Below are 22,432 nucleotides of genomic sequence, written 5' to 3'. Positions count from 1 at the left end.
CCCCAACACTGGTAGGGAGGGAGGGAGGAAATATGGAAGAGTTTATTTTTTTTCACTTTGGATTTACATTACATAACTTACAATCTCTAGAGTCATTTCTTTTTTTCTTTATAGACAGAAGGGAGGCACATGTCTCTGCAATAACTCTGAAGACGTGGTGAATCTGTGTCCAAGCCAGGATAGAAGCCAGGTCAATGCCTGAAGCTCCAGGGAGAGACATCCGGAGGCAGATCCCCTGTGAGAGACCTCTGCAGAGATGCACCCTCTGCACAGCTATGGTCTGGGGACATGGCCAGAGCTGGGGACCAGGACACGACAGCTTTGGATGGGCAGAACAGAGCTGAAAAGGACCCCATGGAGCGGCCCAATGATGCCAGGGAAGGAACCCCACCCTCCAGAGCTGGCCCAGGATTCAAAAATACTCTATCCTTATGAATGGCTTTTTAAAACGCGTGCACAGCAGAACAAAGGCTGCGGTGATGCACAGTTTGGAAGGCAGTTCAGCCTCTGTGTGAACTGCCAGCAGGGAGCGCCAACAAACTTCCTTCCTGCTGCACCCAGATTCACAGGAGGCCCTAAGAGTACAGGCAACCAGTGAATCACCGGTGGGAAGTGGCTGTACCAACACAGCTGACCGACGTGCAGCAAACCTCTTTGCTCACCGAGTCCCATACTCACCTCCTAGGAGATGGAAAAACGGAGTTGGGAGGATGAACTGTTCAGATCATACTGACGAACTAGATCTAAAACCAAGTCTAGCAGGATGTGGTGGCTCAAGGCTGAAGGGTATGAGAGGAACTGGAGGGGAAGCATATAGAATAGAAGTTATATAAATACAGTTCGCATGCATAAAATTCTCAAAAAAAAATAATATATAGAAATGTAAAAGAATGAGATGGGTCTGAACAGAGCTTGAAAGTTCCTGGGACATTTGCTGTAAGTAAGAAAGACAATAACGCCGACACCATAGAGTGATGTGATTGCAGAACAAGAATCTACACGTGATATGTGAGCTTGTACATGTGTGTATGTGTCTTCCTCCACACAGAAGTTGCCTGAGCAAAGAAGAGGCTGCAGCAGTGGCCATCAGCGGGGCATGGGTGGAAAGGGAAAGGCACTCACCATCACTGTTATGAATTTATAGATACACTTATGTTCAATTTATTGCAAATCTGTGTGTTATTTGCTGCCCACCCGAGCTCACATGTGGGAATCCTTCCCTAGCACAGTTCATCCAGAATGAGGAAGAAGTAGGAATGAAGGCCCCAGGTGGGGCACTGATCTGACAGGATGACTGCCCCTCTGAGGAAGGGCATCTCTCTCACTCTCCCTGAGCGTAGACGGAGGGAAGACAACATAGAGACATACGAGAAACAAAGCACCATCTACAGATAGGAAGACAGTCCAGCCGGGGCCATGACCTTAGACCTCCAGAGCACTGAAAAAATCAGCTTCTGATATGGAAGTCGCCGGTCTGTATGCTGTTAGATGGCAGGCAGAGCTGAGCAAGACAGTACATTCATTTTTGAAATAAATAATGAAAACTAACTTGTAAAATAATCCATGACCACTGTGAGAGGAAGAGAACAATGGTCCCCGGAATGTCTGCCTCTTGAGGGAACTTTGTCTTTCGGGCTTTTGTCTAGGAAGACAAACATTGCTAATACTATGAGAGCATTAAGGGTTCTAAATTTCCCTTTTAAAAAATACATTGTATCAACGTCCCTTCCTTGTCATACTTGTGTTAGCACTATCCTTCCTTAGGTGCAGAGAGCACACAATGGCTACATTCCCACTGATGTCAAGAATTCTGTCCCCAACACTCTGCAGCCACTCCCCCACCCCCACCCCCGCCCTGTGCTTTCTCACCTCTCTTTACAAAAAGAGTTAGTGAGTTAACCTGCATTGTTTCTCCTAATCTTATCAGCCAACCAAATTCCAGACAGCCCTCTTAACAAGGCAGGATTCATCCAAGTTGGCTGATGTTCTATGGAGTTGTTGACATGGGAAAGTTGAAGCTGTTATTTGCTTCCACAGACAAATATGTAGACTATTTCTAGCAAAATGATCCAGGTCTAATAATCCAAACCTGATGGGGTCATCTGAGATGCTGGTGCTTCTCAAGTGTAAGATGTGCTAAACAATCAGTTGAAAAGAACCAGGAAGACTCACGGAGTACTTGACCAGTAACAGGCGTATAAAAGCAAGGAGTGCTTGGGGAGGTGATGAAAAGATGCGCTTCCCATCCTGACACACTGAAGCACTCAGCACTCATTACAGGGCGCCAATGGCAACTGCTGCTGGGGTTCACTCCAGCTCTGTCTCCATCACAATGAAGCCCCACTTTGGAGGACTTATAATTCAGCCAAAATTATTTGCTGCAGGAGTGTTTCAAAAGACCTTCTTATAACCCTTTCAATAAACTCCAACACCAGAAATTCTGAGCTCGAAAGAGCCTGCCTCTCCTAAAGCAGGTCTCGTTGTGTGTTAAGTTTTTCAGTTTCCAGTCACGTGGGCTTTATTTCTGCTCTGTGAAGTTCTTCTAAATCACATCTTACTTTGGTTAATAGGTAATAATACGAAATGAAGGGTCTCAAAACTGATTCCTTTGACTATTTCTCATTAAGAGAATGACTAGAAAAGCATTTTAATATAAAATGTTAATGCCTGCTTGTTAGGAAGTCATAGTTCAAGCCTGAAAATCAGACTTAGAAAATATGCAGATTGTATTTCACCTGAACTACACAGTAAAAGTCAAGTGCCTGGAGAAGTTTCTTAACTTTTCAAGGTGCTAAGGGAATCATGGGAAATACTATCATAGAAATAATGAATCACTTGACCTGAGACTTGTGAGTTGGAAGCTCGTGTCTATGGTTGGCCTTCCTCAAAGTGAAACAAACTCAACAGAATAAGCAATGAAATGTATGAATCTGTAATACACTAGCAAAACAAAATTCCTTCTTGGAAGATTCCAAGCATCTTAGTATCTTGTGAGGCCTGAAAAGCACACGGAGCGAGCCTGCTTGCTCACTTGCTTTTATTCTGGGCATTCACTCCTTTTCTTGTTGCTGTGAACACATAGCTGACAAGGAGCAGCTCGGGAGGGTTTGTTTGGGCTCCAGTGTAGAGCCCTCTGTCAGGGCAGGGCAGACACAGTCACAGGAACGTGAGGCTGCTGGTCGCATTGGATCTGCAGTCAGGAAGCTGGAGCTCCCAGGGCCATCTCGGCTCTGTTTCTCACGTGTTCCCAGTCCAGGACCCCAGCTCAGGCATAGCATAGCGCTGTCAACATTCAAGAGCGGGGCTTTCTTCCTCAGTTAAACTCTTCTGGAAACATCCTCTGAGACAACTCAAAGGAGTGTTTCCATGGCGATTTGAAATCAGGCTGAGCTGACAGGAAGATGACCATCACACTCTATGACTTCCAGGCTGGAGTCAACAGCTGTCATTCACGGAACTGAGGTCAGCAGCCAGCAATGTGACCCCTGGAGCACAGTCTCTCTTCAGAGTGGAAACTACTGGGCCACAATCCGTTGCTAAAAGTTGAGCTCCCAGCATCCTAAGCCAGACTTGCCGACCTTATGAAAGCCTGCCCTGTATGCTGACACCCCATCCCTGGATCCTTACATGCTCTGAAGCTTTGGACAGTCACCGAGACACTTGCCAGTAGTTATAGGTACAATTCTCTCAAATAGAATAGACACATGTTATAGATATTAAAATATCTTTCATTAGGCATCAGATTGTGAAGGACACATAGTCAGATGAGCATAATTCAAAGGAGCCTCTGAGACATGATTGCTGAAAAATCTCCTGTCATTGGGTGCTGAGACCTCAGTGTTTAAAGCCTCCTCTTCTTCGAAGCACACACTGATAGAACATTTTTTTTTCAAAAGCAATTCTACATTGTGTATCAAGAGACTCGCATCTGTGAACGATCTTTAACTCAGTGATTCACTTCTAAAGATTTTAAATGGGGGAGGGGGCATCCTCCTGGGCTAGTGACATGGCTCGGGGTATCCAGACGCTTGCTGCCAAGTTCAATCCTCAGGCCTCACAGAGTGGAATAAGAGAACCAACTCCTGCAAGTTGCCTTTTGACCTCTACACATGCAACATAGTGCTTGTGCGCCTATCTCCCTCCACTCTGCCCTGAATAACTGAATAAATGTAAATTTAAAAAGAAAATTAAAGCCCCCCCCTTTTTTTTTATAAAGAAATCCACTGCAAACTTAAAATGGGGGAAATATTGGAAACATCTAAAACTTGCCAGCCATTAGTGAACCTGTTTTTAAAGGCTTTTATTGGTGGAAGTATTAAGGCCACTCCACGTAGTAAAAAGGGAGGTTTATTTTGTGGGGTAACTTACAAGTAAAGGGATAGGTTACAGGGTCTGGGAAAGGTGAAGTGCAGTCCAGCAGTGTTCTCTGGAGAACTCTGCTTGGTCTACCTCCAGTGTCCAGGATCCAGGGACCAAGAGAGCCAGCACATCTGGATCTCAGGTCTTCAGGGTCCTCTCTCGGGCCCGCCTTGTAGGCATGACAGTTACTGGAAGCCTCAATGGGGGTAGTACTTCCAGGTCAAAGCTGGAAGGGCTACCCACTACAGGCCTTATTTGATGTTTCTATTGAAATTTCTTAGGAACAGATGTTTCTATTGAAGAAGCTTCTATGGAAGCATATTGTAATATAGTATAGAAACCTAGTGTGTATTTTACACATCCACTACATTTCAACCCAGTCCAGGCAACCTTCAAGCCTCCATCCCACAGCAAGCTGGTCACTGCCATGTTAGAAAGCAGGGTTCTAGAAAAAGGCTCTGTCCAGCCAAGAGAAAACAGCAGTGAAAACAGAGAGGGAACAGAGTAAACATTATGTTAGGATGAAATAAATACAATGCAAAAATAAGGGGAGAAAGGGGAGGGAAGCAGAACCTCCCTCCCTCTCTTCCTCTCTCCCCTCTCTCCTCCTCTCCTCTCCCTCTCCCCTCCCTCCCCTATGGCCCACTTTCCCTCTCAGAACCTCATACACCAGACAAATGTTAGACCACTGAGCTACATGGCCAGCTCCATAGTCTTTGACTCCAGCACCTCCAGTGTCCGGTGAGATAACTGAGTGGCAGCTGTCTGGGCCTGGAGGGCGTTGAGAACATCTCTGGCCTCTGCCCACTAGATGACAGTAGTGCCCTCAGCTTCACCATCAAAACCATTCCCGCTGTCCCAGAGGGGCAAACCCACCCCATCTTAAACCCACTGCTCTATAGGTAATGACGGGGGGGGGGGGGGACGGCAGACTAAAGGACGGGACTTAACACTAACAACGGCAATAATGCAAGAATAGAGCGGAGTAAAGACACAGTTAAAAAGGTAAGCACTAAGACAGAAATAGACATCCCCTACAAATACTGAAAATAAAAATAGAAGAGCAAAGGATACATTATTAATAAGGAAAACTAAAAATACTGTATAGCATAAATCATTACAAATTATGTATCATAATTCAGAGCATACATACCAGCCATCCAATAAATATGAACTGGATGGACTTTCCTGCAGGAAGATGATCCACAGTTCACATCAAATACAAGAACAGGTTCTAAATTTTAGTATTTTTTCATTTTTATCATCTATGTGAGTAGGAGTGTTTTGCCTGCATGAATGTCTGTGCAGTACCCAGTGAGTCCAGAAGAGGGCAGAAGATCCTCTTGGGACTGGAGTCACAGAGGGTTACAAGCCACTACGTGGGTGCTGGGAATCAAACCTGCGTCCTTTGGAAGAATAGTCAGTCCCTTTAACCACTGAGCCATCTCTGCAGCCCCATGAATTTCAAAATATCGGTGTTTTAAATGGATTTTCTTAGAAGAAAAAGGATGGACAACTTGCTTTTTGAATTTTACTGGTAAGGAAGGCCCTGACTTCCTTAGGTGATGGACTGTGAGTCAGGACATGTAAGTGGAAAGAAACCCCTTTCTCCTCAAGTTGCTTTTGGTCACAATGTTTTATCACAGCAATAGGAACTCTTAAGACAATTGTTAAGAACCAACAGGGTAGTGTGCATAGAAGACACTCTTTCTTCTGGGAGGGGCCAGCCCTTAGGCACAGAGAAGACGACAGCGTTGTTATTTTCTCATTGGTTTGACAAGCAGCCTGGGAAGCCCCTTCGAGGAGTTTTCTGTGGAAGGAGGGACACTGTCCACCATGACAGGACCGTGAGGCGGACGCTCACATCACTCCACAACGAGGAAGCAAAGCAGAGCAAAAGGAGCCGCTGCCAGGCTGCCAGCCTCAAGCCCCACCCCAAGTGATCCAGGTCCTCCAGCATGAAAAACAGACCAAGTGGGAATGGGATAGAGGAGGTCCACGGCTGACCAGAGGCTGGGAGCAGAGTCCTGGGACAGGAAATAGTTCCTGGGGACGTTTTTTTCTGGAGAAAGTCTGAGTTTTAGTGAGACCCATTTTTCTGATCCAACAAGCAAATATCTTCCGAGACTTAGCAAGACTGGCCTACCTCGCCTTATCAACTGATGAGCCACACATGTGTGTGAGGTGGTGTGTGTGTGTGTGTGTGTGTGTGTGTGTGTGTGTGTGTGTGTGTGATGGAGGAGGGTGGTCAGGTGCACTCACCCATGCAGGCATGTGCATGAGGTGGTCCGCCATCAGCATGGGTGTCTTCCTTCATTATTCCTGCCTTGTTTTTGAGCCAGGGTCTCTCACTGAACCTGGAACTCATTGATTGGCTAGGACGGCTAGCTGGCCACACCTGTTTTTTTTTTTTTTTTTTTTTTTTTTTAGGGTTTTCTGTCGAAAAGAGTTGTACGCAAACCATTCGTTGTAGAAACTGGCCTGGCATTTTTGCCATGCATAATTCTAAGGATAACTTTAATCTTCCTTTATGTCCACACTACTTACTTTTCAGTCTGAATATTAAACCCAAGGCCCCTCCCTCACACACCTGCATGAGTGCTCTGCCACTGAGCCCAAGGAAACCTTCAGCTTTGTTTCGTCAAGGAAGTAAAGCTGGCCACCTCTCGGTTCCCACCGCGTCCTTTCCTCCACCCCTTCTGGAACTGCCTACTTGACCTTAAACTCAACACATAATTGCTTTCTTCTGTTTTACTAAAATAACGATAACATGTTTAATCCTCAGGCTTTCCCCTGGATCATTTGGAAAATAGGAAAGAAAAACTAAAAGGCATAATGTGTAACTAATTAGTAAACTTGTAATTACATTTAAACGAACCGTGCTTTCTATACATCACAGTAAGCAGCCAGTCTTGAAGACAACAGTGTCCGCTCCAGTGTCTTTGCCCGATGTTTTGGGGGATGTGGCCACAGTTCAGTTCTTTAAGCCTCTTCTCCCTCTTTTCTCCTGATTGGAATGGAAGGCATTTTTTGAAGTTTCAAATTATCCAAAAGCGCTGGATAGTACAGGATCGTCCTGGCTGGTACTGGATGGTACTGGATGGTGCCAATAGCCTCCTCTCCCACAACTTCACCCCACCCCCATCTTTTTAACCCTTAGATATCCAGACAGACATCATCAGATTCACAGCAGAAGTCCAGGGTGTGTGCAGGCTCTCAAGTGAGACACAAAGTTCAAACCTGACACAGTGGGACTAATCCAGGTGCCACCAGGCAACCAAAGACAAGAGATGCCAGGCAGGGGATGTAGTTCAGTTGGTAGAGTTATTGCCTAACATGTACAAAAGCCCAGGTCCAGTCCCAAGCACTGCAGAAACCAGGCACGATAGTGTACTTCTTTGATCCCGCCACTTGGAAGGTAGAGGCAGAGGATCAAAAGTTCAAGGTTAGCTACACAGCCAGTTCAAGCTAGCCAAGACTACATGAGACTCTGTCTCAAAAAAAAACCAAAGACACTATGTCTTTTTTAAAATAAGATTTCATAGCAGTTACGTTGTTACAACAGTATATCAAAAAGCCAAGTGATCTTAAAGCAAGGTTTCAACTAGAAAACTGAGCTCCTCAGAATCAACCCCAAAGCTCTCAGTCCTCCAGTTGAGATGGCTCTAGGTCCTCCAGTTAGATATGGCGGTGTATTAGTTTCTAGATGAAAAGGGAAAGGAACAGAGTAGCTAAGAGGCTGGAAGAGTGTTTGTACCAGCAGTTCTGTGTGGACTTTTCATCAACACTTACTAGTGCCCCCTGGTGACAGCACACGGAAGATAAACTGTTCTCTGAAGCTGCCCTTCGTTAGAAATGGACGTTGATACTGTTCAGGACAGGCCCTGTGCACCCTCCAAATTTCCTGCCCCAATTGCTCTAAATATGTCAATAGAGATGTATGGTCTTCAAACCCACATTAGTGTCTACCAGAATTCTCAACCTACATATCCATATTGGACAAGATGATGATGGGACACCATGATTTAACTATGTATATCCTTTTCCTTTAGCCTGGGAGTACTTTTTGCTCTCATCTTCATTCATATTTTTATTTTATCCATGAAGAAAGAAAAGGGTAGGGGATGAGTGTTAGTCAACTAACTTTGGGCTAGGTTCATTTGAAGCTGTAGTGCCTATTTGCAACATTCTGGAGTACAGCCTGCATCTTGGCAGCAGAGAAAGCACCCTATGTTCACCATATGAGCAGAAGGAAACATAAAAGATTTTTTAAATTTATCTTGTAATAAAATTGTTGTACAATCATAACATACCACTAAGTAGTTAAGAACCCAAAAGAGTTTAAGAACAACAAAATGCTACTTGCCAGCATAATTCTGGAGAAAATAACTTCATCTGCCTAGTGCAAAGAAAGACCACCAGACAGAGTCAGAATCAAGCTGATCCTTGAGCAGGGAGCATGAAGAACCGTGGGACCATGGTGACTCAATGAGAGTTGTGTTTCTTCTGAAATACGTCACTATACTATGTACTCTGACAGCTGCTGGAGTGTGTCAAATATGACTGGATCACTAGAGAGACTCATTTACATTCTGTATGCGATTGGCCCCAGACTGTCAAATGTAGTTCCATGCTGGAATTTCATCTGGTTTTCAATGAGATGATTGATGAAGGGGGTAAATGGGGATATACAATGGTTCAGAGAAGAGACTTATTGCTTGTCTGTTTTTAAGAATATGTGAATGTTCATGTGCTTGGGTTCATGTGTGTTGGTACACGCATGCTTGAGTGCATACGTGGGGTGAGAGTTCTGGAAGACTACTTTGGGTAGTTCCTCAGGCACTGTCTACCTTTTGTTTTGTTTTGAGATGGGCATATTAATCACTGTTGCTGTGGTATACACCATGATCAAAAAGTGACAGGGTAGAAGTTTATTCCGGCTTACAGTTCCAGAGGGAGAGTCTGTAAGAGTTGAGGGCATGGCTGCCAGAGCAGGAAGCTGAGAGATTACACCTTCAACCATATGCAGAAACCACAGAGAGCAACCATGAAGTGGGGCAGGACTATAAACTCTCAAAACCCACTTCAGGTGATATAGTTCCTCCATCAAGGCTGGAACTCCTAAAGGTCCCATAGCCTCCCTAAACAGCTCGGTCTACCAGGGACTACGTGTTCAAATATGTAAGCCTATGGGGGACATAGTTTCTCATTCAAACTACCACATACTGTCTCTCACTGGCCTGGAACTCAGAAATTCAGCCAGGCTGCCTGTCCAGTGAGCCAGCTGTGCACCTCCATGCCTGGAACGTTTGCATGGGTTCTGAGGATGTAACTCAGATGTCCACACTTCCGTGGCTAACACTTAGCGTCTGATCACCTCCCAGGCTCTACTTTTGTTTTTTAATTGATCAGCTTTATGTTTATTGAAAACCTGCCATAGACACTCTCATACCTAGAATTTTCTACAGAATATTAGTTCCATGAAACAAAAATCCTGCAGTAACATAAATTTTGGCAATAGTGCAGCCCCCACCCACCGCTGAAGCTCACAGTGCAGTGTGAGCTGTAGTCATTGAGGAAGGAGAGGGAATACACTTATTAACACAATGTTTTCTAGATGTAATGGACCATAGGACATTCTTAGTGTCAGGCCAGTATTAGCCTTTCAGGCTCATGGTTATCAGGTGTCATCATGTATTACCTCAAGATAATGAAATTTTGTGTAATTATTCATAATTTTTCATCTACCTTTTACATTTTGACAAGTTTATATATGTATATAACACATTGCGAACATATTCACCCTCCATTACCCTCTCATTCCTTCCCTGTCATGTGACTCCTTCCTCGTCACAACTCATCCCCTCTTACTTTTTTGTCTTTATTTAAATATTTTTATTAAAAATTTTAAAACCTATCTTATTATATTCTTTTCCCCCAACTCCCCCCACATCCAGCCTACCTCACTACCCATCCAACTTCATGTTCTCTCTCTCTCTCTCTCTCTCTCTCTCTCTCTCTCTCTCTCTCTCTCAAAAGAAAAAAAGGATCAAAGCAAACAAAAAAAAAAAAAGAAGACAAAAAATACTAAACCAAACCAAAAAGCACATAAAAACATCGAATCCATTTTGTGTAGGCCAATTGCTGTAGGGCATGGCCCCTGCCCTGGAGTGCGGTTGACTTATCTAGCATCACTCCACTGGAGAAAACTGGCTTTCCCTTTCCCAGCAGGTAGGTATCAATTGCAACTAGCTCATGGTTGGAGCTAGGACTTTGTGTGCACTTCCCCTTCTCAGAGCTGGGATTTTGTCTGGTTTGAGCCTTTGAGGACTTGTGCATGCTGCCACAGTCGCTTTGAGTTCATGTGTGCATCGACATTGTTGTGTCTAGAAAATGCTGTTTCCTTGGAGTCTTCCACCACCTCTCGTGCTTACAATCTTCTGCATCCTCTTTCACATAGATCCCTGAGCCTTGAAGGAGGAAGGGTTTGATAAAGACATTCCATTTAGGACAGAGTGCTCTAAAACCTCTCACTGCACATTGTCCAGTTGTGGGTCCCTGTGTTAATTCCCATCTACTGCAAGAAGCAGGTACTCTGATGTGTGTGGAGTGAGACACTGATCTACGGGTACAGCCCTATGCCATTTGGAATCATTTCATTGCTATGTTCCTTAGCAGAATAATAGTAGGTTTCCCCCCAAGCTCATGACCAATCTAGTCTCAGGTTCTCTGTCACTTTAGCAGTGGCAGGCATGGGCTCCATCCCATAGAGCGGGCCTTGAATCTGTTTTTAAGTGGCTGGTTGCTCCCACGACCTTTGTGCCCCTGTTGCACCAGCATATCCTGCAGGCAGGTCACTGTTGTAGTTCACAGTTGTTGTAGCTGGTGATATTAGTGATTACCTTACTCCTACAGTCTACCACTCTTGTGTCCTGTGTGTGTGTGTGTGTGTGTGTGTGTGTGTGTGTGTGTGTGTGTAGGTCTTGTGCAGGTGGCCACAGCTGCTCTATTTTCAGGGGTGCAATAGGCATGTCATGTTCAAAAGAAGACTTCACAACACTCCTCTTCATCCTCTGGCTCTTCTAATCTGTTTACCCCTATTCTGTTCCCTAGGCCTTAAAGGGAGTGTGCAGATCATGTAAATGTTCCATTTGGGCCTGTTTACTCACAATTTAAAAATTTGAGATAAGTAGTTCCCAGCCCCAGATAATCCAGCAGATAGCTAGCAATGTCTGAAGAGATGGGTTTGATTGCTCATTTGTTTTTACAATTCTTTGTTTGTTTATTTGTTTGTTTGAGAGGCCAAATGCATGTCACTCTGCATGTGGAAGTCAGAGTACAACTGGCATGATGTGGTTCTCTCCTGCCATTCTATGGGTTCTTAGGACTGAACTCAGGTTGTCAGGTCTGGCAGCAAGCACCCTTACCTGCTGTGCTCTTTCTGGCCCTTTCTGAAGATAATCTTTTAAAAATTATTTTCACTTTATTTACTTTGGTGGGATTTTATGTTTTCTAAGTTAATATACAAAGTACTTGTTTGATTGAAACATAAATATATTATCAAAGAATATAGGGGTCCAGCCCCTTAATAGCCTTTTCTCAGGATCCGTGGAAGAATCTACAAGCAGCTGAGGAATCTAGTCTAAATGATACCAAATGAATTTATGTACACGATACTCTCTAGTCCATACACTTTATTCTTCTGAGTCAAAATCTATCTACACAGCTTCAATTCTGTTCTCATACTTAGCTCCTTTCTTGCCTGATAGCTCTACACTTTTCTGCTGTTCTTTCTAAATTCTATCATAATTCTCCCATCTGGTTCTTTTCCATCTAGTTCTTCCCCATCCTCCATCTCATTCCACTAGTTCTCCCCCAAGTCTCTGAGGCTTTCAGTTATATACCCACACAAAGCAGCAATTCTCTGGCCAAGGCAAGGGTCACCCAGGCTTGAATTCTTACAGGGTCATGAAGGCAGGTAAGAGTTTACCTCAGGCAGTGACTGTCAGGCTTTCTTTTACAACCCAATAGGGGAGTGGTTAAAGTAGGTGGGGTCAACTAACAGCTAAAATCGGTTAATATATCAGAAAAGGGGAATTTATGTGCTCAAACTACATTTCTAGAAGTGGTTAGGTAAAATGTTAGGAGTCTACAATTAGGAGTCTAATATAAATCATGAGTAAAATAAAACTGCCTATTTTTCTTTAGGAGTCATGCCTGTCTCTGTAAAACTCAGCTGCATAGTTTTCTGGCAGAGTAGAGGTAGCTAGGCAGCCTGTGTCACAACTTGATGCACCTAGGATGTAAAAGCCTCTCTGTTCTGAGTAATTGTTAAAGGGGAAGTCTAGAGATACCATTAGGGCTAATGGGAGAAAGGAGGGTTTAAGCTTAATTTGCACAAGAAACAAAACTTTGTACCTAATATCCGCCTGACCTTGGCAGTTGTCTCTTTATGGATGTTTACTTTATTTCAGGAGACTAGCAGGTGGTCTGGAATGTTTATCTGACTGCAGTCTGTCCTTGGAATTGAGAAATATCTCAGATAAAATGCTTTTGTTGGGAGATAGCCCTGGCACTGGATACTTGCTAATGAACATAATTACAAAGGCAGATATCTGAGTCTAATGCTAAAAAGGAAAGACAAAGGCCTGGAAAAAGGAAGTCTTGCCTGTATGACTGTTGTCAATACAGTTGGGGGAAGTATCCAAATACCTTAATTGTATGGGAAAAAAATGTGCCCAATGAATGATCAAACACACTGCAAGCAGTTCTTAGGAAAAAGAATTAATTGGGGAAGCTATAATAGCACACATGAAATTCATTGCAGGAAACAGCTGATATATTCAAAAGCCAAATAACCCCAATACTCCTTAAGCCTTGGCTTCTTCTGAAAAAACTCCTTGATTCTTCCAGGTAATAGCTTTGTCATAGTCAGCTGAATTCCTACTTCATATTTCTGAGGCTCACTGTGTGTGTGTGTGTGTGTGTGTGTGTGTGTGTGTGTGTGTGTGTGTGTGTGTGTGTAGTTCTTCTCCTCCCTCCTCCCTGCCCCCTCCTGTCTCCCTGACTGCTCTTGCTGCACCCCTCTGAATTCTACAGCCCACCCATGTTTATCTAATTTTAGCAGTGGCATCAGAACCACAAGAGGAACATTGAGTGTAGAAAACCTTGGTCTAGTGAGCCCAATTAGTACCCAGCATTAACTCTCTTTACTCTGGAGGGCTGCAGGCCAAAGGTTGGCCACTTCATCTAGAACTATTCCATTCTGCCATGCACAAACTGAAGGCAAATCAAAATCAGAAAAACAAACACACAGTATTCACTGATTCTAAAAATACATACATCAAGGATTCCAGGAAATCTCCTTCTGGTCCTTGTCAGTGTTCTGTGTTGGGCAGGACGATCAAAGAAAGAGGGTCACTCCAGAATGTAATCTAGGCTCTGTAGCAGCAGGGAGATACAGCCTCTGATGGACTGAACCTCTAATAGCTGCTCAGAATCATATTTATTGATTGTTACACAAAGGTTGTTTTTTGGGTAAAACCCAATTCCTCATACCAAAGCCTTTTGATCTATTTTACATGTTCTCTGAAGGAAATAATCACACCCCTGCAACTTTAGTCCTTATTGTGTACTGTTTGAAGTACCCAATAATGGAAGATGCTCCAGGTGTGCCGGGATAGTTTTGTGACTAAAGTCATCCAACATATGCAAAACTCCATTAGAAAAATGACTCTACAAATCATAGAATACAATCACTGTTCTCTACTATGTTTTCTTCAAGGTCTCAGTACCTCCATCAAACACTAATACATTCTACTGTTACCCTAGATACAGTGAGAAACAATTGTTACATTCTAATGTTTACCTTAGATACAATGACTCTGCTAGATTCCTTCACACACAAAATAGCAAAAACTGATTCACTTTGTAGGGAATTTTCTTCTCCCCCAACTGTTGATGCAGCTTTCAATTCAATGACTAAAATGTTATTTTAAATTCAATATATTACAGTTGTATAAGTACTGTGAAAACATTCCAGGAGTATCGTCTCTAGTGTTCCTTGATTGCATTCTAGAAGTAATTTAAACAATGTTCTTGGATAATATTTTTCCTATGTCAAAGAGTCACACATAGTAATAGAATGTGTATTTAAGCCAAAAAGTTATTTCAAACAGCAGAACAGAAAAACTGAGAAGAGCGCTGTGCCTGGCTAGTGGCATTTTTGTTTTCCTAATGACATATAAATAGTGTCATGCTGTATTCTGTAACATGATAGATGTAAATTCCTAACCTAAACATCAGCAAACCAACTCCGTTGATATTTGTTAAAGGATGACTTGCCATGTCCAAACTACATTCACCCCAGAATGTAAGATCACTTCACCTTAAAATCAATTATAATTCACCATGTTACAGATTGGGAAATAGAGTCTAAAGAGATACTCAGTGGTTTAGAGGACTGGATACTCTTGTATAGGACCCAAGTTGGATTCTCAGTACCCACATGTGGCTCTGACTTTAATTCTAGTTCTAGGAGATCCATCGCCCTCTTCTGGACACCAGTGGTACTGCACAAATATGGTACACAAACATGCATGCCAGCAAAACACTCATCCATGGAAAAAGAGAGAGAGAGAAACAGCATTGCTTTCTGGTATTGGGATTGAAAGTAGGGCATTGTGCTCACAGAGTGGCAATGCAATTGAGCTGCACTTTGGCTAAGGGAAGTACCAGGACACCTTCTATACAAATGTTGAAGAGTCTTGAAATTCAACATCTGGCTATGTATCACAGACTAGAACTGAAGGACCTCTTTGAACTAGTAAAGAGTATTAATCAACAAATAAGCTGCTGAGGATAATAAAACACAGCTCTGTTTTTCATTTGTGTTCGGTTTTCATTTTAGTTTGTTTTGGTGTTGAGGTAGGATCTCACTATGTAGCCCAGGCTGCCTCAAATTCACAATCTGCCTGTCTCTGCCTCCAGAGTTCAGGGATTACAGAGGACCACCACCTGTACAAGCATAGGATCCTGAAAGCTCTCCATGTGACTTACTGTCCCCAATTCAGTCTGATGCTGAGTAAGGACCCCAGGCTTCACAGCAAAGCACTTGAAGGAATTGAGAATGAATTGTCCCCAAAAGAAAAAAGCTGTTGCTGTTTACACGAAATACAACTATGAAACAGAAATCCTAAATTAGCAACCAGTGACTCTAGATCAACAGTTTGTAAAACTAGGAGAAATGAAATGGGTTTATAGGAAACATTGTATCAATCCTATGTCTACAACAAGTAGCTAAAATAGCATGAGATATACCCAGAGCCTAAGATTTTGAGATTCCTGTGGAGAAAACTATACAACTTTATTAATCAGCATAAAGAAGGCCTAAATAGAGACACACCACATTAGCTTAGTAGAATAACCAAGTGGGATGTGATTTTTCTTCAGTTAATGTATACATTAATAGAAAACAACTAAAATCTCAACTTTTTGTGAATTTTAACAGGCTGCATCTAAATTTAACATAGAAAAATGTAAAGCCAAAATTAACAATCACAATTCCAAAAAGAACAGTGTAGGTTTACTTTATGAAATAGTAAGGTATTAAAAAGGGTTGTGAACGTACAGTATGGCTCATTAAGGAAGGGAATGGCTCAGTTGCCTTTAGCCTACTGGCTATGGGTGAGATAGGACCTCTGTTGGTCTTTTCTGTATCGAACACACAAATTGCAAGCCCAGTGCCACTTTGAGATCTTTGGCAGCAATTAACTATGCAACTCACACACGATTGAGCCTGTATGATAATGAGTATTCAGAGACAGGTAATACCTGGGGGGCACTCACCAACCTAAGACAGAGCACCTGTGTGGCCTGGGCAGGCATCTCCATGACAGGTAAAGTGACCTGCTGATGTCCCATGCAAGCCAAGTCAGAAGCTCATTTTTTAATAAAAGGGGGGACCTGCAGGCCCCTGGCCCCCGTTTTGGGTAACTGTTGCCTTGCTTGCGGATCTTGACCTTGATATCCTCCCTATGCTAATTCCCTGCCAGGTTCTACCGTCCTGAATGCTTAAGGGAAGTTCCTTGTCTGTATATCCTGAATAATGGGCATTAACAGCTCAGATGCAAGATTGTAAAACATCAGTAGCAAACTTCTGCCCTCCAGGATCCTCCCATTGTGCTGTAAGCCTGTATTTCTCCTCCCCCCTTCAAGAAATGACATTCAGCATTTAAAATTTATATATATATATATATATATATACATATATATGTATTATATATATATATAATTTGAATGAATACTGTGAATGTAATCTATGAATACCACAAATGTGATTAATATCATGAGTGTAAGTAATGAATATCATGAGTGATGAGTGTAATTTAAAAAATAAATAAATAAATAAAAAGAAAAAAAAGAAACAAAAACAAAACAAAACAAAAGGGTGGTGATTAAAGCCACATAAGTGTTAGTAGAGGAGCAGACCAGTTGATCAGCAAACACACTCCACATGACACTTGTCACTCCAGGTCATTGTGGGTATGGTGATGGGGCCACAGAGTAGCAGTGGGAAAAGATAAAACTCTGTCCTTAACTCATGCCACACAAAGAAAGAACTCCAGCTCTGAGAATGAAGGACAGTGGCTTACTCGTTCAGAGTGTGGGAGGATTCCATTGCCAATGAGGCCTAAGTCTTCCCTGCCACTTGTCAAGTTGCCATAAGTTCACTAAAATCTGTAGCTCAGTGGGTAGAACTATACTGTGCAAGTGGGAAGAGCAGAGTTGGGATCCCCACATGCACACAAAAGGCAGCCAGTCAGTGCTCGGGAGTTGGAGACAAAGACTCCAGGCAAAGCCGGGTAGACAGACTGACCAACATGACAGGCTCAGTTCAGTGAGTGATCTTGCCTCAGTCAGTAAGGTAGAAGGCAATCAACCTCTGACCTCCAAATGCACACACAAACATACACAAATGTGAACATGCATACACATATGCACTCACCACATTCAAGCATATGACCAAAAAAAAAAAAATAGCTTAACTTCATCAAGCCCCACCACCATAAATATCTAAAAACACAACCCACAGGTATAACATGAATTTCTAAAGGTCTTTTAATAAAAAAAAAAAACAACCCTGAGACAGATATTGGTATAAATGCTGAAAGATCAGAGAGACAAAGGAACAAGCCACAGCCACCACCTCTTACCCCATCAACTTCTCAGCCTGAAAAACCCTTCCCCAGCCGAAAGACTTTAGTTCCTGTCTCCTCACGCCTTATATACTTTTCTCTGCCCACCATTTCACTTCCTGTCTCAACCTTCTTGATGCTGGGATTAAAGGCATGTGAATTCCAAATACTAGGATTAAAAGTGTGTGCCACCATTGCCTGGTTCTGTTTCTCTCCTAGACTGAGTCAATCTCATGTAGCCCAGTATGGCTTTGAACTCACAGAGATCAAGACAGATCTCTGCCTCCCAAGTGCTAGGATTAAAGGTGTGTGCCACCACTGCCTGACCTCTATGTTTAATCTAGTGGCTTGCTCTGTTCTCTGATCTTCAGGTAAATTTTATTAGGGTACACAATATATCACCATATTTCCCCTTTTTTGTCTAAAATAATAAAAGGCTATAACTAATATAAGAAAATTATGTATAATAAGTATATACAATATATATAGTCAAGAATCACATTAACAATGTCTAGTCCATTAACATTTGACAAATTCTGACAAAAAACTCCATTATTTATCCTATTTTTGTAAGTCCAAAGTGTTGTACCTAATTCACATTCTATCCTAACTTGTATTACCAACCAAAAAATATCTTTTGATGTCATTCAGTCTTATATACTTTATATCTCTTCAGTGAGTAACAAGGAAAACTATAACTATCTAGGCTTCAACTCCCTCAGAGACCCAAGAAGGAAATAATAATTACTAAATAAGCAGGAAGTGCAAATAAGTGACTTCCAAAAAAATGTGAGAAATGACAGAAAAAGCTGGCTGCCTGGATAGTTACCCAAGGTTCCTCTTCAATGTTGAGGCTTCCATTCCTTGGACTAAAGGCCTAGCATATCTGACAGACTTATCTGTGAATCAGAATTTTCTGAAAGGCCTTCCTACCTTGTCTTGGCAAAGTTTAGCAGTCTTTTCTTTTGTGCCCTGCTTGTCCCATTTGGACAGCATACTGTCAGCAGTCGAGGCAAAGCACTTTTTTGCCCAGTGGCTAACTTACCACAAAGAAAGTTAACTACATATGGAGTTTCTTAGATGCCCACCATCTTCTCTGAAGTAGATTGGTACTGCCATGAGCAGACATGTCACACTGTCATTAAAAAAAGTATCTATGTTATCAAAATATCTTAAATGCCATATTCTGTAAAACTCTGAAGTGTTCAAAGATGACCTGTCTATTTAAAATATATGCTTGACCTTGAAAACATATCTAACCTGACAAGTTCCATTGTACTAGATGACTAACAATTAACCTGCATTTCTTTATTATCCTAAATAGTTGGTAATAATAACTTTCAAGGACTAGCAATTTGTATTACATTGTTAAATGAACTGTATAGGTACAATACCTTGAACAACATTAGAAACATATATACAGTATGACTTAACAAAAATAATCTCAAATTTGTATCAATATACACAATTTGTATACAATATACAAAAACCCAATCCAATGTAAATATTTAAAACTAGTAGTTGTTTTTTAAAGGTAGATTCAATCTACTTCTTTATATTACCATATCCAAATTCTCCCTTTTTTCTTTTCAAAGTAGATTCAATAATCTACCCTTTTATATCATCATTTCTATATAAAACATTTCTATATCATATCCCCATTTCTTCTTTTAGAAAGCAATTAACTATGACCAATAACAATTTTTAACCAATCCCTTAACAAAGACAAACATCCATAATCCATTTTCTTGAAATGTGGGCATACTTTTTGAGGCTACTTTCTGCTGATTGGGGGCAATGGTAGTCTTATGGGGACACAAAGAAAATTTAGGATTATGGTCAAGTCCTGACTGGAGTAGTCTATGGGGCTGTATCATCTTAGCTAGTCATCTCAATATTGTCCTGAGCAGTTTGTAGTCTAAAGCCAATCTTTGGGTGTGTTTTTCAGCTTAATGATGTTATCATTGTCCTGATGGAGTTCAATTCTGGGGTTCCATCATCTTTTTGGATACTTCAAAGTCGCTGTTAGGCATGGTGATGGTTCACTGCAGAAAATCTTTTTCTTGGGACAAGTTTTCTGGATCATTTGTCCTTTTTCATTGGATGTCTCATTTGTCCATTTTTCTTCAGATTTCTTAGGCTTCATTCTCCTGAAAGACAAAAACAAAACCCTTCCCCAAGCCTAACTTTGGGAAGGCTCCCTTTGGCAAGTTATATCTGATCAAACAAGAAGTTTTTGTTAGTCATATAAGCTAATTTAAATTGAGTGGTCATGCTGGTTGATGAACTATCAGCTCTTCTAATTAAGAAGTCTCTCTTATTCAAATTGAAGTTTTATCAATTTTGATGGTATCCAGCTTTTCTTCTCCCATGGAAACAAAAGCAAAACTTTGTCTCCAATGTAACACATATCCTGGTTTCCATTCTGAGGTCAGCACATCCTTAAAGTATATAGGCTGATTTAATTCTGTAGTTTTTTTCTATTATCTAATGTCTATCCACGTTTGTTGTTGCTTTCTCATTAGCACTGAAAAACTTCAAAGTTAATAAAGCATTATGTAATCTATTTCTGGGGGGTCTTTATTACCCCTTTCTGTTTATTAGCATATCCTTTAGAATTTGATTTGATCTTTCTATGACTGCTTGGCCTGTAGAATTGTGTGGTATACCTGTAATATGCTTTATATTGTAATAAGCAAAAAAACTGTTTCATTTTGGAAGAGACATATGCTAGAGCATTGTCAGTTTCAATTTGTACAGGTATACTCATGATGGCCATAAGTTCTAGCAAATGTGCGATTACAGAATCAGCCTTTTCAGAACTCAGAGCAGTTGCCCATTGAAATCCTGAATAGGTATCAATGGTTTTGTGTACGTATTTTAATTTTCCAAATTCTGCAAAATGAAATACATCCATCCATCTACCATATTTCATTCTTCTGTATGGTGGTATTTTATTTGTACTGAAATGTGATTTTAATTGTATGTTAATAAATAAAGTTGCCCAGGGGTCAGAGCTATTAGAGCCATAGAAAGAGCGTGGTGGTAGTGGCACACGCCTTTAATCCCAGCACTTGCTAGGCAGAGCTAGGTAAGTCTCTGTGTGTTCAGGGACACAGCCAGCATTAGAGACATATGCCTTTAAGACCTGGAGGGCTGTACTTACAGGCAGTGATGAGGCAGTCATGTGTCTGGGTTTACAACCAATGAGAAGGCAGAACAGAAAGACTATCTAAAGACAAACACACAGGAAGTAGGTCTCTTTCAGAGAGGTAGGACCACCGCAGGAGGAAGGGTAAGGTTTTAGCTCTGAGCTCTGAGCTCTTGGCTTTCTTCTTTACATTGGTTCTGTGTTTTTTATTTAATAAGACGGTTGGTTACATCTACATTTGTTGCCCAATGTGACAAGAATCCATTAAAAACTGCTTGGCTTGGCGGCAGGTCCTGTTTCCCGCAAGGGCGGTCGGCTCCCTAGTCCAGGCCCAGGTCGACTTGGCCTCAGGCCGGACTTACTGTGAGCTACTTGCTTAAAGCCGGTGCTACAAACAACTCAGGCCTGCCCTGGCAAACAGGGCCCCTGACTGTTGGCATGTGGTCGGAGCTTAAGGAAGCCAGAGCCAAGCCTTGACCCGGCTCAAGAGGGAACAAGTGGCTGGATTTAAGCTTTAGCTGGCTATGCTTTCTTGCTCTCTCTCTCTCTCTCTCTCTCTCTCTCTCTCTCTCTTCACACCTTGGACACTAGGTGGCTGTTTTGAAATTCCCTCGGATTTCTATTGTTCTATGCAGATTTGGTAAGTCACAACATATCAGATATTTTAAAGGAAACTATTTAAAAGAGAAATTTTTTCCACATTAAAAAAAAATGGGTTTTATGTGTACATTGGAAGAAAATTGGGCTTTGTTTGAAATTTTAGGCAGTCTGCAATGGAACAACTATATGAGAAGATTAATATTGATCGAATTATGCAGTTTATTACTATGGTTATCCTCATTTTTACTATTTAAAAAGATAGTCAATTTAAGTGCCAGGATGACAGCTTTAGAAAAACTTGTTAAACTTGTAAAAATTCAGACAGAAGAAATTAACAGTGAAGTTGTTTCAAGTTTGGATCATAAGGTTACAGAAAGAAAGCCTGTTTTCACACAGTCACCCTTAATTTATCCTGTAATCATACAGCAATTGCCTAACCAAATGACTCCACAAAGTATTTGGGCTCCAATTGAAATGTTGGATTTACGAAGGTTTAAGGAGGCAATAGTATCTTATGGCATGCATTCCCCATATGTAAAGCAAATGTTATACTCTTGGTCAACATATAATAGGATTGTACCACAGGACTGGTGGGAGCTGGCACAAGCTGTTTTTTAACCCAGCCAGAGACTTCAATTTCTAACATGGTTTAAGGAGGAAGCTAAAAACATAGAAAAACAGTGGATGGATAAAGGAATACAAGTTTGCCAGGATCAGCTTATTGGAGAAGGCCAATATGCTTCAGTACAAACACAATGCTTATATGATGTCCAAACCCTAATTTTATGTCAAACGGCAGCCTTGAATGCATGGGACAGAGTTGAGGAACCAGGAAAAAAAACTGAGTCATTTACAAAGGTTATGCAAGGCCCAAAAGAATCTTTCACAGAATTTTTACAAAGACTGGCTTCAGCTGTAAAGAGAATGGTCCTGGATTCAAAAGCTAGTAAGATAATAATTGAATCATTGGCCTTTGAGAATGCGAATGCAGCATGCAAAAGAATAATCAGGCCGTTAAAGGCAAGATCTGTACCTTTGGAAGATTGGATTAGAGATACGGTTAATGTTGAGGCTCATGACCATGATGATATGTGGGTAGGAGAAGCAATTTCAAAAGGTTTGAGGA

This window comes from Peromyscus maniculatus, chromosome 6 (genome assembly GCF_049852395.1).
Source record: "Peromyscus maniculatus bairdii isolate BWxNUB_F1_BW_parent chromosome 6, HU_Pman_BW_mat_3.1, whole genome shotgun sequence".
Classification (NCBI taxonomy): Eukaryota; Metazoa; Chordata; class Mammalia; order Rodentia; family Cricetidae; genus Peromyscus; species Peromyscus maniculatus.
This window is presented reverse-complemented; position numbering follows the sequence as displayed.